Source organism: Anthonomus grandis, chromosome 10 (genome assembly GCF_022605725.1).
Source record: "Anthonomus grandis grandis chromosome 10, icAntGran1.3, whole genome shotgun sequence".
In the NCBI taxonomy this organism is placed as follows: Eukaryota; Metazoa; Arthropoda; class Insecta; order Coleoptera; family Curculionidae; genus Anthonomus; species Anthonomus grandis.
Genome location: NC_065555.1, coordinates 21,751,679 through 21,766,318, shown reverse-complemented (window position 1 = coordinate 21,766,318; position 14,640 = coordinate 21,751,679).

The following is a 14,640-nucleotide window of genomic DNA, read 5'->3' as shown; positions in this document are numbered from 1 at the left end:
TCCCAACCAAACCACCACCACGACCAGTGACGACGAAGAAACCCTACAGAATCCGAGCCATATTGTCATATAATTCACCCCTGGGCTCATTTCTTAGGAGGGAGGAGTTACGGGTACCAACCCGCCACCTTATGCCGACCCTGCATACTTTATTTAGAAATAGCTTAGTTTGTATTGTCATCATTTTTAGAACGTATAAATATAATGTAATAGACAAGAGCAATAACAATTAATATAGTAATCGATGTAGTCATTATCTATCAATCAAGTTAGTTGTAAGTTAAGTTAGTCCCTGTTCTCAATAAATTTGTTTTTTAAAAAAAGCAAATGCCGGTTGTTGTCCTTTAACTCGCGTGTAAAAACTTATGCTACCGGTTCGCTAAGAAATTACGTGGTCGATAAGACGAAAACTCTTTCTAAAAAATATTTTTATTAAGTAGTTTAACAATCAACTTTACAGAAAGAACTAACTCTAATCTTAATTTACATCTATTTATAATAGTGAATAAACAATAGAAAAATACTAATGCTAGGTAAGCTAAATAAATGCATAAGTAGAATGGGGATACATAACTCCTCCACCCTTATAGAAAAGCATACCCTTTAGGGTGTGATTTTATAAAACCTAAAGAATACAAATACCATATAAAATTAACAATATTTATACAATTATTTCATTTTCATTAATTTTAGGTTTCTGTTTATTCTTTTGTAAAAATACAAATAATGATTTTCCTATAAAGAAAATACATATCAAAATAATTATTAAATTTACATCTTTAAATTTACATTTCATTTTACTGTAAAAATGGTCCAAAAGCTAATTGATTCAAAATTAACAGGGTCTTTAATGTCTTTTAAATATCTTTTTTGTTCTTGATTTGCTGTAGAAAGCTTCTTTGTTTCTTCAAGATTTATTGTATTTAAATCCAATGTAGGGAGGTTGGATATTTTTCCTTTATCGTGAAAGTGAAAACTTAAATTTAGCTTTGGAAGTGATACATCGTCATAATTGAGTTGGCTTGGCATTTAAGTTTTTAGGATGAATGACTTAATTTGGATAATGCATTCATTAGTAGCTTCTATTAAGTAAGAACCATAAAGTAATACATTGTCTTTGGAATTTGGGCATGATACTGGAACAATTAATTTATCTGGAACAGTTATTTCTAATATAAAGGTAATAATTGCGCCTTTTGAATAAGATTTAATTTCAATGATTTTTTCAAAATTTAAAATATTTTCAATATTAACTGGTATTGGCAAGCTATCAATTATCAATTGATTTTTAAGTTCATTTATTTCTTTTATTAATTCAATTGGATTAATGATTGAATTATGTAGTGTGTTCAGTTTAGCGAAAGATATAGCTACTTCTGTTTTTTCAATTATATCATAAATTATTTGATATATCATTGACTTTTTAATATATATTGATTTGCAGAAACATTTGATATGACGTTTTGAAATTCATTTATTGATTTTTCTAATAAAGTTGCTTGATTAATTGAAGCTTCTTTTAATTTGTTTTGGTTTTCTTTTAATTGATTTATTAAATTATCATAATTTTCTGCATCATTTTGATCAAGATTTCCAGTGATTACTTTGTTTAAAGAGCCAAGAGGGTTGAAAATACCTCGTTTTTGTTTTTCAATATGTATATTTGGGTTAATTTGTCTAATACTATTTTCAATTCGTTTTTCGTAAGCAAATAATGGTAACAATTAATAAATTTGTGTTCATAAAAATGGACCTTTAAATCTTGGTTTAAGTTTACCAAGTCTTTTTTCTTGTTTTTTATATACTTGACATACTTGACTACCTGTGGATTGTCAGATTTTCGGTTTTTGTTATGTTTTTCTATTATTTTTTCTTTTAGATTAATTGTGTCATTTTTAATTTTTTGATATAATGTATTAGTTTTAATTCGATGTGAGTTTATAAATTCTGAATAAATATGTGCGGGCAGTAATTTCATAGGATCTTGCGTATCTGTATGTCCTAGGATTAATTCGAATGGTGTAAAATTTGTACTAGAATGTATGGTACTATTATAAGCAATAACTGCATATGGCATTAAAGATACAATGTCTTCGTTTTTGTCTTTTTCTTTCAAAATTCTAATATGTTCGATTAGAGTTGAATTTAATCTTTTCACTGGACTGTTTGATTCATGGTGTTGTGGAGTTGTAAAATGTATTTTAATATTATGTGATTCTAATAATTCTTTTACAGTTTGATTTTTAAATTCAAATCTGAAATAATTGTCTTAGGGATAGAACAAGATGAAATTCTCACAGAATGAAAAATATTGTAATAAAGTTTGAACTACTGAAATAGCTGTTCCAAAATAGGGTAAGGCTTGACCATATGATAAGGTCGAAAATATTTACAAGCCCATATAACCGCTAATAATTCTTTCTCTATGGTTGAATACTTTTGTTCAGTTTCGTTAAGAGTTCTTAATGCATATGCTACAGGATGATCATTTGGGGGTATATCTTAAGATAATACTGCGCCAATAGCATAATTTGATGTGTCAGTAGTTAATACAAATGATTTAGTAAAATCTGGATATTTTAAGATTAGTGCATTAATTAGCAAATTTTTTAAGTGATTAAAAGATTGTAGAAAAGAAGGTGTATGTTTTACTTGAGCGTTTTTCTTTAAACATAATGTTAAGGGCTTAGAGATTTTAGCAAAGTCTTTAATGAATCTGCGGTAATATCAGCTATTAAAAGAGCTACGACCTTGCGGATAGTCTCGTTGGATTCAGAATGACGAAACTAAGACAAAACCGTTGGAATTTTCCCGATAGCTCCCATAGAAGCCGAGATATCGACCTTCAAACATTGAATTTTTTCATTTTTCAGGTATACCCTCCCGTATCGAATTTTTTCACCAAAAATTGATTTTTTTTGAAATCAAACTAAGTATACCAGCGTCTTATTTGGGTCACGTAGATTACGAAAACACCGGGTTATAACAGGATCCGAGCAGAACTAAGGGAATGCAAAAAAGCAGTTTGAAAATCCTGAAAAAGTCGTTTTCGACGTCCGTTTTTGAGGCCAAAAATGGGCATCAAAAGTGCCATATCTCAGCTATTAAAAGAGCTACGACCTTGCGGATGGTCTCGTTGGATTCAGAATGACGAAACTAAGACAAAACCGTTGGAATTTTCCCGATAGCTCCCATAGAAGCCGAGATATCGACCTTCAAAGTTTGAATTTTTTAATTTTTCAGATATGGTCAATTGCGGATGGTCTCGTTGGATTCAGAATGACGAAACTAAGACAAAACTGTTGGAATTTTCCCGATAGCTCCCATAGAAGCCGAGATATCGACCTTCAAAGTTTGAATTTTTTCATTTTTCGGGTATACCCCCCCGTATCGAATTTTTTCACCAAAAATTGATTTTTTTTGAAATCAAACTAAGTATACCAGCGTCTTATTTGGGTCACGTAGATTACGAAAACACTGGGTTATAACAGGATCCGAGCAGAACTAAGGGAATGAGAGTACTTTGAAAATCCTGAAAAAGTCGTTTTCGACGTCCGATTTTGAGGCCAAAAATGGGCATCAAAAATGCCATATCTCAGCTATTAAAAGAGCTACGACCTTGCGGATGGTCTCGTTGGATTCAGAATGACGAAACTTAGACAAAACCGTTGGAATTTTCCCGATAGCTCCCATAGAAGCCGAGATATCGACCTTCAAACTTTGAATTTTTTCATTTTTTGGGTATACTCCCCCGTATCGAATTTTTTTACAAAAATTGATTTTTTTTTAAATCAAACTAAGTATACCAGCGTCTTATTTGGGTCACGTAGATTACGAAAACACCGGGTTATAACAGGATCCAAGCAGAACTAAGGGAATGCAAAAAGCAGTTTGAAAATCCTGAAAAAGTCGTTTTCGACGTCCGTTTTTGAGGCAAAAAATGGGCATCAAAAGTGCCATATCTCAGCTATTAAAAGAGCTACGACCTTGCAGATGGTCTCGTTGGATTTAGAATGACGAAACTAAGACAAAACTGTTGGAATTTTCCCGATAGCTCCCATAGAAGCCGAGATATCGACCTTGAAAGTTTGAATTTTTTCATTTTTCGGGTATACCCCCCCGTATCAAATTTTTTCACCAAAAATTGATTTTTTTTGAAATCAAACTAAGTATACCAGCGTCTTATTTGGGTCACGTAGATTACGAAAACACCAGGTTATAACAGGACCCGAGCAGAACTAAGGGAATGAGAGCACTTTGAAAATCCTGAAAAAGTCGTTTTCGACGTCCGTTTTTGAGGCCAAAAATGGGCATCAAAAGTGCCATATCTCAGCTATTAAAAGAGCTACGACCTTGCAGATGGTCTCGTTGGATTTAGAATGACGAAACTAAGACAAAACTGTTGGAATTTTCCCGATAGCTCCCATAGAAGCCGAGATATCGACCTTCAAAGTTTGAATTTTTTCATTTTTCGGGTATACCCCCCCGTATCAAATTTTTTCACCAAAAATTGATTTTTTTTGAAATCAAACTAAGTATACCAGCGTCTTATTTGGGTCACGTAGATTACGAAAACACTGGGTTATAACAGGATCCGAGCAGAACTAAGGGAATGAGAGTACTTTGAAAATCCTGAAAAAGTCGTTTTCGACGTCCGATTTTGAGGCCAAAAATGGGCATCAAAAATGCCATATCTCAGCTATTAAAAGAGCTACGACCTTGCGGATGGTCTCGTTGGATTCAAAACGATGAAACTAAAACATAACCGTTGGAATTTTCCCGATAGCTTCCATAGAAGCCGAGATATCGACCTTCAAAATATGTAATTTTTCATTTTTCGGGTGTACCCCCCCGAATCGATTTTTTTCACTAAAAATTGATTTTTTTCGAAATTAAACTAAGTATACCAGCGACTTATTTGGATCACCTAGATTACGAAAACACCGGGTTATAACAGGATCCGAGCAGAAATAAGGGAATGAGAGCACTTTGAAAATCCTGAAGAAGTCGTTTTCGACGTCCGATTTTGAGGCCAAAAATGGGCATCAAAAATGCCATATCTCAGCTATTAAAAGAGCTACGACCTTGCGGATGGTCTCGTTGGATTCAAAACGATGAAACTAAAACATAACCGTTGGAATTTTCCCGATAGCTCCCATAGAAGCCGAGATATCGACCTTCAAAGTTTGGGTTTTTTCATTTTTCGGGTATACCCCCCCGTATCAAATTTTTTCACCAAAAATTGATTTTTTTCGAAATCAAACTAAGTATACCAGCGTCTTATTTGGATCACCTAGATTACGAAAACACCGGGTTATACCAGGATCCGAGCAGAACTAAGGGAATGAGAGCACTTTGAAAATCCTGAAAAAGGCGTTTTCGACGTCCGTTTTTGAGGCCAAAAATGGGCATCAAAAATGCCATATCTCGGCTATCGTAAGAGCTACGACCTTGCGGATGGTCTCGTTGGATTCAGAATGACGAAACTAAGACAAAACCGTTATAATTTTCCCGATAGCTCCCATAGAAGCCGAGATATCGACCTTCAAAATTTGAATTTTTTCATTTTTCAGGTATACCCCCCCGTATCGAATTTTTTCACCAAAAATTCATTTTTTTCGAAATCAAACTAAGTATACCAGCGTGTTACTTGGGTCACCTAAAATTAAAAGAGCTACGACCTTGCGGATGGTCTCGTTGCATTCAGAATGACGAAACTTAGACAAAACCGTTGGAATTTTCCCGATAGCTCCCATAGAAGCCGAGATATCGACCTTCAAAATTTGAATTTTTTCATTTTTCAGGTATACCCCCCCGTATCGAATTTTTTCACCAAAAATTGATTTTTTTTGAAATCAAACTAAGTATACCAGCGTCTTATTTGGGTCACCTAGATTACGAAAACACCGGGTTATACCAGGATCCGAGCAGAACTAAGGGAATGAGAGCACTTTGAAAATCCTGAAAAAGGCGTTTTCGACGTCCGTTTTTGAGGCCAAAAATGGGCATCAAAAATGCCATATCTCAGCTATTAAAAGAGCTACGACCTTGCGGATGGTTGGATTCAAAACGATGAAACTAAAACAAAACTGTTAGAATTTTCCCGATAGCTCCCATAGAAGCCGAGATATCCACCTTCAAAGTTTGGATTTTTTCAATTTTCGGGTTTACTTTTATAATTTTTGAATTCAACTTAATTGAAATTAGGACAGATTAAGGGGTAGAGTTTTTGTTGTGCTGCAAAAGTCCTTTGCAGTACTGAGGAGACATGGGGGATAAAGGATAATCTTTCATCAAGCATTATTCCGAGAAACTTTGCCTTTTTGGAAGGGGTTATGGGAGTGTTTTTTATGACAAGCGGGGTTATTATACGGTGATTGGTACGTTTTCTAGTGAATGTTACGAGCTCAGTTTTTGTTGCATTCACTGTTAACTTCCACTTTGCGTAGTAGGAAAGAAGTGTTGATAAATGATAGCAGAGGGTTTGTTTGGTAGCTTGGGCGTAGAAGGACTGGGAATAAATAGCTGTATCGTCAGCGTGGAGTGCTATTTTGGTGTTTGGAAATTTGGGAATATCAGATGTGTACAGATTATACAAAAGTTATAACATATATTATAACATATTTTCTTACTGCTGATTCGCGGCAGAACATTTCCAATGATGTCTGTTCTGTTACCTATATTTTTAATAACTTTCAGTCTTCATATTGATCGCACTTTGTTGATTTGAGAGCACTCTTAATGATCTCATAATATGCACTGAATATTTCAATAAAATAGACCCCGACAGAATCCTAAGGGTCGAAAAAAATATTGGCATGCGTAATAATTGTAGGGGTATGTTTACAAACCTTAAAAAAAAAACGCTGCTTGACTTCGGTGATCGGACGGGAACCAAACATTTTTTTTTCCAAACATTTTATTTATTTCCTATAAATTACATTTCGAACTTAGTTATACTACTTATTCATTACTACTTAAATAAAATAGAATTCGTAAATATCCTGCACGCAGGCAGGCGTGTTATTAAGAAAAAACCACTGGAAAGTGGGACCGTTGTTATGGCCATAAAAATAGAAAAGTAGCATTCAACCAGTGCCGATACTGTATCCCACCGCCTAATATATAGACCTCAGATAATAATAAAGAAAGAAGGAACAGAGGTAATCAAAGAGACAACTAAATTATTTAAAGAAATATTTAAAGAAGACAGAGCAAGAATAATAGAGAAAATCCCTCTGAAAGCTGGCAGGCTAAAAGTAATTCTAAGAGATCAGGAAGCGGAAGAAAGAATTAAGAACAAATTGGAAGTAAATAAAGATAAAGTGCAAAGAAGATAAAGTAGCGAAAGACGAAATGAAAAGACCTAAAATAAAAATTACTGGGGTAGAAAAAAGAGGCTATAATGATCAGGAGATTATAAATATACTAAAGGAAGACAATCATGAATTAGATAATAAATTCCCAGGCAAAATTGAAACCTGGAAGCTTGTGGCCAGAAAACAATGTCTGCGCACTAACAAAGAAAATCTAATAGTAGAAACAGACAGCAGTACAATAAGACAAATAGTAAGGACAGGACGAATAGTACTGGACTTTAAATCTTACTTCGTAAAAGAAGACATAAGTGTTGCCCTTTGCTTTAAATGTCATAACTTTGGCCATACAGCAAAAAAGTGCCAACTTTCAGACGATCAGATACGCTGCCTCAAATGTGACAGATAAGGACATACGCCAAACGAATGTAGAAACACGTACGACTGCAAAAACTATAAACAAAGAGGAGTAATAAAAGACTTACGAAGACACACAGTAAGAGACAGAGGCTGCCCAGTATATAGACAATACAAAGAGAGGTGCCGAAATCTACTAGACTACGGACAATCAGACACGGAAACGAGGACTATGGAGCAATAATGGCTCTAAAAATATTACAGATAAACCAAAACAGGGGACGGGAAGCTTCTTTCCTAATACAGGAAAAAGCAATACAACACAAACCAGACATAATTATGATACAAGAACCTTACAAAAAGTTTCACTTACAGGGATATACAAGACATACACAAGAAGGAGATACAAAGACAGAAACGTGGGTATATAAGAAATTGCAAGCGACGACAAGAAAAGAATATACCGACAAAAACAAAACAACAATACAACTAACCGACAGAACAGGCAAGACGGTTACGATTACAAACGTTTATGACGAACCAGGTGGTAGAGAAAACACAAAACTGGATACCTATACAGAAATGCTAAATGAAATAAAAAACCACCACGTAATTTGCTGGAGATATAAACGCACATAACAAAACTACTAGACTGGACAGTGGAAAATAGATATGACATTGTGAACGATAAATATAAGGGACCGATTTTCTCAAATAACAGAGGAGAATGTTATATCGACACCACAATGGCAAAAGGAATAGACATAACAGAATGGGATGTACTAATGGACGAAATACTGAGCGGACATAAGTAGATAACATATAAGATCCAAGTCCAAATGAAACGTAAACCAGACAAATTAACATACGATTTTACAAATACGGACTGCAACAAACGTATAAATGTAAGACTAAGAGAAAAACTGGCAGAAACAAATTGGACATGCATAGGGAAAGAACAGACAGAACAAAAGGCGGAGATCCTACAAAAAACGGTACAAAGGGCATGTAAACAAATAAAGACTTCTGACTCACGAACAACAAGCATGGTGGACAGATGAGTTACGCAGACAAAGAACAAATTTAAGACACTTACGGACGCTGGTACAAAAAAACGCGCGGAAACAGTAACAATAACAACATTAAAGAACAATATGTAAGGGAAAGAAATAAATACAAACAGGACATAAAATTGGCTAAACTCAAATCAATACGGGACCAGGTGACGGACATGACCGAAAACAATCCCTGGGACCGAGTCTGGAAGTTCTTGAAAAGAACGCAAAAGGCGCCAACAACTAATATAAAGGAAGACGACGGGACGTACACAAAAACTGAGGAAGAAACACACGCATACTTAGTAAATAAATATTTTCCTCCAGATACGCCACAGACGGACTCTCAAGAACAAACAGACATTAGAAATAGACAGAAAACGTACAAAGACAGACAAGAAATAGGGGAACAAGAAATTTACAATGCACTAAGAGACATGAAACCGAACAAAGCGACAGGAGACGATAAAATTCCCAGTGAGGCAGTAAGCCACATGTGGGAGGAAATAAAGGAAGCAATATCTTTAATGGATGTTTAAATAACAACGTTTTCCCAAAATGCTGGAAAATAGCTAGGGTGTGCTGGCTCCCGAAAAAGAACGGAGGCGCCCGACCCATAAGTCTACTGCCGGTGCTGGGAAAACTCTTAGACAGAACAATTAATAAAAGGTTACAAGCACACTTGGAATACAATAACGCACTTAGGGACAGACAGTTCGGTTTCAGGGAAGGAATCGGTACGATAAACGCACTAGACAGACTAATGACAGAAATAAAGACGAATAAGGAAGACAAAACACATCAACTGGTGGTCGCCATAGACCTCAGCAACGAGTTTAACAGCGCATGGAAGCCAAACGTCTGCCTGGAACTGGAAAAAGTTGGGGTCTGTGGGGACCTGCAGAGGCTGTGCGAGGATTACATGACAGACTGACAAATAATAAGTGGTAACATAACAAGACAGATAAACAGAGGATGCCCGCAAGGATCCAGCCTCGGACCGACTCTATGGCTTATGGTCATGGAGGGATGGTTCAGAGAGCTGGAGCAAGCGGAAATCCAATACAGGATATAGACGTAATACAAACAGATAAGCTGGCATACTCGCAGGCGTACGCGGATGACCAACTGATTGTCATAACTGGCAAATCAGTAAAAGCGATCGAGAGAAAGTGGAAGGTCATCTGGGACGCTTGTAAAAAATGGGAGACTTACGCAAACTTAACATACAATCGACAAAAGACAGAAACAATGTTCATCCCTTTACGAAATAACATACGTGAACCAACAATACGGATACAGAACGACAGACTAAGACATAAAGAATACATAAAATACTTGGGGCTAATAATAGACAGGCGGCTGAACTTCTATGAGCACATAAAAATAGTACGAACAAAGATCAACAGAATTAGTATGAGACTCACGGGACAAATTTCACAAAAATATGGCTTTAAGAAAGAGATCGTGAGAGATATAGCCCAAAAGGTGATAATGCCGGCGGTTCTGTACGCCTCCGAAATGTGGGGGCACAGGGTAGATACGGTGCTGGGGAGGCGCCACTTAGACGCCGCAACACGCCCAATTCTGCTGCTGTGCAGCGGAGCGTACAGGACGACGTCTAACGCAGCGATTCAAGCTATAGCGGGAATCCCCCCAGTTTGGATAGAGGCAAGAGAAAGACGAAATACATACATACAGTATAAAGAAGACATACTGAAAATACAGACGAAAACGACAGATAGACCACATCCAAGCTTAGTGGACGTACAAGTACCAACGGACATACAGAACAGTGTAGAAGTATGGGTGGATGCCTGTAATGGGCAGAGGAACAGTGGTCTGGGCCTGGTAGTTTACCGAAACATGCACAAAGTCATGGAAACCGGGATAACGCTGACAAAAATAAACAACAGTAAAAAGGCAGAAATGCTGGCAATATTAAATGGCATAATCTTGGTAAAACAGCAAGGGCAACACAACATGATAATACACTCGGACTGCAAAAGCGTGACAGAGATAAATCTTAATAACAGACCACGAGACAAACTTACCTCACACTTAGTGAAGCAAATACTGGAATTAAGAAAAGATGGCAGGTATGCACAACTTAAATGGTCAAGAAGAACAAATCAGAAAATAAAAGAAGCGCATAACATAGCAAGAAGATATGCGGCAAGAAATATTACAAATGACCCGTACGAACAGTATAATTATAAGACCCGAGAGGAAAGACGAATACAAAGCTCCAAACAAGTAATAACGTCTTGGCAAACATACTGGAACAACACTAGCAAAGGAAGAACAACGTATAATCTATGCAAGACAATAAGTCACGAACAGATTAGCCTGTCCAGCAAAGCCACACAATTAGTAACTGGACACGGAAACTTCAAAGGATATCTGGCTAGATTTAACCTAAAAGATAGGGTTACTGCGATTGCGATGATAACGCAGTAGAAACTAGCGAACACATAATGTTTACCTGCCAAAATGACTTAGGCATACAAACGAGACAAACGATAATAGAGAATTACGGTGATTTACGAGAACAACTTAGACAGGACAATGGCAAAATAAACGCCACAGACAGACAAAAGATTGAGTTTTGGGCAGAGAGCGTGGTTAGGGACAACGATCCCAGGTATATGCATAATTTAATTGTATGTAGTAATAGGCTTTTTATTGTTTAATTATTAAATGCATCTTATAAATAGAATATAAGTAGAATAAGTGAATAAGAATCATTGTGAGCAATTTGCATAAAACTAAATTTGTAAATATAAAAAGATGAAAAAATAAAGAAAAAAGAAAAGAAACAGGTTCTCTTTCCTCGATAATTTTAGGGAGGCGTGAACGGTGACAGCGTTCTTTCGCTGGAACTGGTCACGCTTCAGGCGGAGGTTGGTGGGTTGCCTTGGCGGTGTTTTCGATAGAATGGTGGGTGGCTATTTACAGCCACAAAAGGATTTTTCCAGCTTCATACTGAGAGGTAGTTAAGTAATATTATAAGAATGTATCCCACCGCCTATCTAAAAAGATTTATGAGGGAGCCTCCATTGGTGGAAAGCGCGATGCTCTTAGCACTGAGACGCAAGTAAGCCGCGAGTTGTTATCAGGATGCGTGATGTTTTTTGAGAAAAACTGGCACGAAAAACCTCATTTAAATTAAAATCAGGTACCTCGTAGGTCTAATACAGCAGTACAATAGAGCCAGTAGCAAGTGTGGTACGATATATCGTGAGGTCTGTTTAGATGGTTGTGTGGTTATGTATCGTACGTTTGTGTAGTTTCTGTGGGTTTAAAATTGTGAGTGGGTTATTGTATGAGGAGTGTATCTAGGAATATTGCCGAGGTCAAGGAACCCGAAAATAAATTGGTAATCTTTTATATATTGGCCCATGTTTTATGATTTCCTGATTATTAAATCTAATGTTTGTGATATTTTGCGTCATTTCCGACCCCTGCACGGAAAAGGTGAAAAATTTTTCTGATATATCGTTGATATAGTCAGAGATATATTCCACACCACTACCCTCATGCAGATCGCGGATCCGCGTTAAGACGCCCCTCAAAATTTTATTTTGAAAAATTTGAAGGCGCTTTTTCGCGTATCGGATATAATATTCCAGACTGGAGCGCCATACGTTAAGTAAGGCCTGATTACCTGTTTATAAATTAGCAATTTATTTTCTGGGCTTAGGGGTGATTTAGGACAGATTAAAGGGTAGAGTTTTTGTTGTGCTGCAAAAGTCCTTTGTCAGCGTAGAGTGCTATTTTGGTGCTTGGAAATTTGGGAATATCAAATGTATACAGATTATACAAAAGAGGGGATAGGACCGTACCTTGGGGGACGCCGGCTTTTAGGTGTTGGGGAGTTGAAAGACTGTTTTCTATTTTAACTTGAAAGGTACGATCTTGGAGATAAGAAGCAATTAAGGATACAATGTGAAAAAAAGATCAAGGAGGGCAAAGAGCTTGAAAATCAGGCCATGGTGCCACACTTTATCAAAAGCCCTTTCGATATTTAGAAGCTAGAGTGGTGTTCATCTTTTTATTAAAACCATCAAAAATGTCTTGGAAAATGCTTGTGGTAAGCAGAGTCGTGTTATGTCGAGGCCTAAAACCAAACTGCTCCCTCGGAAGTATCTTTTCTCTTCAACCACAGTGCTGATTCTATCCAGGAGAATCTTTTCAGTCAGTTTGCCCATAGTGTTTAAAAGGGAAATAGGGCGATAGGAGCTAGGCAGAGATGGATTTTTGCCGGGCTTAGAAAATAGTATAACTACAGCCTTTTTCCACTCAATGGGAAAGTGTTGCAGTCTTACTACTGCATTAATAATATACATTAGTTGTACAAGTGGTTTTCGTGATAGAGACTTGAGAAGGCGATACGGAATGCCATCGGGACCTGGTGCTTTGTTATTGGATAACCGGCGAAGATATTTGCGTATTTCTCCTGGAGAGGTTATTAGGTTTTGGAGAATATGTGGTGGGATTGAAAATGTATGTACGCTAAAAGTGTAGTAATCTGTTATATAATCTCGTCCGTTATGTGTAATGATCGGGACTTTTATATTTTGTTATTGCATTCCTCTTGCAAACTTCCAAAAGGAATTATCCCTCGGGGTAAGTTTTCGGAGTTTTTCGGTCCAACACGTGTTTCGGATGGCAATTTTTTGCCTTATCGTGTTGGATAGATCCAGTATTGCCTGTATGTCTGTTTGTCGCCTGTAGTGTTGCCAAACCTTCCTAGTTCTGTTTCTGGCCCTAGTAAGGTCAGGAACTTTTTTTGCAAGTCTAGCTTGTAACGTTTGTATATTATTGGTGAAAGTCTGTACTTCCTGCTCCAACTGAGCAATTGTGGGTATATCACGACTAATATTGGTCATACCATTAAGTTGTTGCCTGAAAGTTTTGTAGTTGAAGTTTTTGTTGAACCGTAGATTGTCCGTTGGGTGTTAAATAGCCCTTGACCAAGTTTCCAGTCAATGACGACCGGTAGGTGATTTGAGTTAAGATCATCGACTGTAACAGGGTCTGTTAGGTTTCTAAGTCCTTTGTTTATAATTAAATCAATGTAAGTAGATGTTGTATTATTTAAAGGGTAGTGCGTAGGTGAATTTGGATAAAGTAGTTGTAATTGGGGTTGGTTTGTTGTACTCGCCATGCTGCGACGTCTGCAGCTGCGCGAAAGGGAGTATCCTGTGAGTCTATTCGGCTTGCAGCTGGCTGGTCGGAGAAATCCTCTGCTTTTGCCAATCATTATAACAGACCTTTGCTTCAAAAAGACAATTTTGCAACGACTGTTCTTAGTTGTTAGTATTATAATGAGTTTTTATCTTTAAGTTTCTTGTTTCTAATGTTAGTATAGGAAAATATTTTCCAGATTTGTCATTTGTCATATTAAGTAGGTACATTTTTATTAAGATATAAGTTATCTTGAAAAATAAATGTATAACCATATTATGTTGCTGCCATCCTTAGAATTAATGTTTTATGTACATACCAATTCTAAGTATGTGCCTAATATTATTTTTTCTCGTTATTCTGTTCGTTATGTTGTTTAATTATTATTAATATGACATGTTTCCAATGAAAATTGTTGCAACTTGCTTTAAATTATCCAAAGAAACCTGTTCTACTTATTTACGAGACAAGGCTGAAATATAATTAACAGATCAAACGAACTTACCTAAGTGAAGTTCGATCTGGATTTTATGAATCCTTGTCGAAGTAAATAAGTCCCTTCCCTACCCTATTATTTATTTCCCTTGGTTGCAACAATGTAGCTTTGAAGAAGACTGAAGGTATGCAATAGATTTAGGTATGCAGGACCGGGGGGTTTTTTATTTGCTTTGAATTTGTGTGAGACTCGATGCCATCGGAGATACTACCTGTTCTACTTATTT